Here is a 2924-nt window from a genome sequence, read left to right as displayed (position 1 = left end):
TAGAAATCCTCTTTAAGATAAATAAGTAACATATAGTCATAGGTTTTTAGGTCATCTGGTATAGGCAAAAAGACATGGATTTGCAGTCTGAGGACTGGTATGTTCAAGTACAAGAGTGACTAGGCTCTGTCACTAATCAGCTGTGTGACCCTGATAAAACCTTTATCTCTCTGCCTTTATTGACAAATAAGAATCTATCATAAGAGAACCACCCTGACGATTAAATGTTAAAGGTGCTTCATCTGCTTCTGGGTCAAAGCCATGGCGGTGGCAAATTCAAGCCCTGTCAATCCCGAGGTATTCTTTGATGACAGCATTAGCGGTCAGGAAGTTGGCCGCATGAAGACTGAGCTCTTTGCAGACATTGTGCCTAAGACTGCCAAGAATTTTAGGCAGTTCTGCACAGTAGAATTCAGAAAAGATGGGGTTCCAATAGGATACAAAGGGAGCACCTTCCACAGGGTCATAAAAGATTTCATGATTCAGCGTGGAGATTTTGTTCATGGAGATGGTACTGGAGTCACCAGTATCTACTGGGGGCCATTCGCAGATAAAAATTTTAAGCTTAGACACTCAGCTCCAGGCCTGCTTTCCATGACAAACAGCAGTCCCAGTACAAATGGCTGCCAGTTTTTCATCACCTGCTCTAAGTGTGATTGGCTACATGGGAAGCTCATGGTGTTTGGAAAAATCATTGATGGACTTTTGGTGATGCGAAAGATTGAGAATGTTCCCACAGGCCCCAACAATAAGTCCAAGCTGCCTGTGGTGATCTCACAGTGTGGAGAGATTTAGTCCAGTGGGAAAATCAATCAGATCCTCTACCTCTGCCACTGCAGGCCTTCCCTTGATCAATATGATGCTCTTGAGTAACATAACTTGGATTTGCCCCTGTGCTGGCTTCCCTGCTGGCTGCTGCCCCATTTGATCAAGAGACTTTGGAAGCATCACAGATTCAGAACCCAAGATTTTGTGTTTAAGTCAAATGTAAATAAAGTTATGTGTGTTTTTTTTTTTAATGTTAAAGGTGCTTCAGAAACTATAAAGCACTGCACATCAGTCATCTCTTGCACTGGAAGCTCCAGACCCTGGCATGAGACTTGACACAGAGCTAGAATTCAAAATTCACAGAGCTAAATGAGTAACTGATGAATTGTGTGATCTCAGGCAACAAAAACCTCTTCTCCTCTACTTCCTCCTCCTCCTCCTTTGATATCACTGTCACGCTTGCTCACTGGACTACAGTCATAGTGTCCATTTTCTTGTCCTCCTAAACAGCACGCTTACTCCTGCCTCAGGGCCTTTGCACCTACTGTTTCCTCTGCCTGGATCACTCTTCCCCAGCTCTTTGCATGGCCATTGCATTCTCCTCAGTCAGGTCTTAAGCCAAACGTCACTTCCTCAGAGGTTTTATCTTCCCACCCTAACTCATGTTCCTCTCATGTCATTCACCCTTTATTTTCTCTGTTGACTTACTACACTCTTCTTCGCTAGAATAAAAAACACTCTACTAGAGATTCCTTGTCTGTCTTTTTAAAAAAGTAATTTATTTGTTTGGCTGTATCAGGTCTTAGTTGTGGCACATGGGATATCAGACACTCATTGCAGCATGGTTGTTCTTTAGTTGCAGCATGTGGGATCTAGTTCCCTGACCAGGGACTGAACCTGAGCCCCCTGCATTAAGAGTGCAAAGTCTTAACCACTGAACCACCAGGGAAGTCCCTCCTGTGTCTGTCTTGTTCACCACTGTATTCAATGCCCCAAAACATCTAGCTCATAGAAAACTCTCAACAAACATTTGAAGAAATAAGACTGAAATAACTTTATATCAAAAGTTTCATTTATTCAACAAATATTTTGTATGCACCTGGGAGGATTCAGGCTTTATTTCAAAGTGGTGGAGATTCAACTGAGAACAAAATAGACAAAATTCCTGCTTTCTTGGGGCTTGCCTTCTAGTGGGGAAACAAACAACAAACAAGATAAAAAGTGAAGTACGCGCAATATCTGATAGTAAGTTTTAAGGAGAAAAAATAAAGAGAGCAGTAAAGGAGGATATGAAGTGTATTGTGGAGGGGCACACTGAAATGAGACTGAGCCATGAGGATATCTGGGGCAAGTGCATTCCAGAACAGGGTAAGTGGGACAGGAATGAAGGGGTTGGAGGCTAACACAGCAGGTGAAGAGATCAGGAAGGTTAAGAGAAGTCATAGTGTATAGTGCCCTATCAACTAAACCAAGGACTTTGACTTTTACAGAAGAACGATGAGAAGGTTTTGGAGAATTTAAGCATGGGGTATCATGATATGGCTTGCTTTAAGAGGATCGCTGGGGCTGCTGTTTTGGGAATACCTGAAAGGTAAGTGAAGGGACCATAAAGAACATTACAAATACCACAGCAAGAGATCGGGGCTCCAAAAGACTAGGGAAGGAGCAGGTGTGAGGTTGGAAGATTACATTTTGACTTTTGACAGTTACTTTGGAGTGGAGTTTAGGGAGAGATCTGGCCTAGGCGTCAGCACCTGGAACTCAAATGGTACCCAATATAAAAGTAATCGAGTCCCAGCTCTACCACTTACTAGTAGCGAACTCGTGAGTAAATTATTTCTAGGTTCTGAGCCTCTGTTGCCCTACTAGTGAAATGGAAAGGATATTCCCATATAACAGGGCCTTCTTGAGAACAAAATGAGAAGTGTCAAAGTTGGCCGTGAGTAAGATGAGAACCCTGAGCCAAGGACCCCAGAGGAGGGGGCTGCCGTGGAAAAACCGACTTTCGAATCCACCGCACGAGCTCCGCAGCGACAAGAAAGAAGCGCGCGTGCCAAAGTCGCAAAGGAGCCTGCGGTGCCCAAACCTCGCGAGATTTCTTGGCCGGGCAAAGTCATCTTCCCAGCCACATCTCGCGAGATCAAGACTCATGAGTG

The 2924-nt window shown here is 43.9% G+C and overlaps 1 non-coding gene and 1 pseudogene across 1 annotated transcript; one reads left to right on the top strand and one right to left on the bottom strand.

The window, feature by feature from the left end:
- The first annotated feature begins 261 nt into the window (after nt 1-261).
- LOC129559509 (peptidyl-prolyl cis-trans isomerase H pseudogene) lies at nt 262-795 on the top strand (annotated as a pseudogene).
- An 849-nt stretch (nt 796-1644) lies between these two features.
- Nucleotides 1645-1717, bottom strand: TRNAK-CUU (transfer RNA lysine (anticodon CUU)). The gene has a single exon. It is a non-coding gene; the product is annotated as a tRNA-Lys (tRNA).
- Between the last annotated feature and the right edge of the window lie 1207 nt (nt 1718-2924).

Source organism: Moschus berezovskii, chromosome 8 (genome assembly GCF_049115385.1).
Source record: "Moschus berezovskii isolate FMDL1 chromosome 8, NW_MosBer_1.0, whole genome shotgun sequence".
In the NCBI taxonomy this organism is placed as follows: domain Eukaryota; kingdom Metazoa; phylum Chordata; class Mammalia; order Artiodactyla; family Moschidae; genus Moschus; species Moschus berezovskii.
Note: the sequence above shows the minus strand (reverse complement) of the source record. Positions and strands in the feature narration are given on the sequence as shown.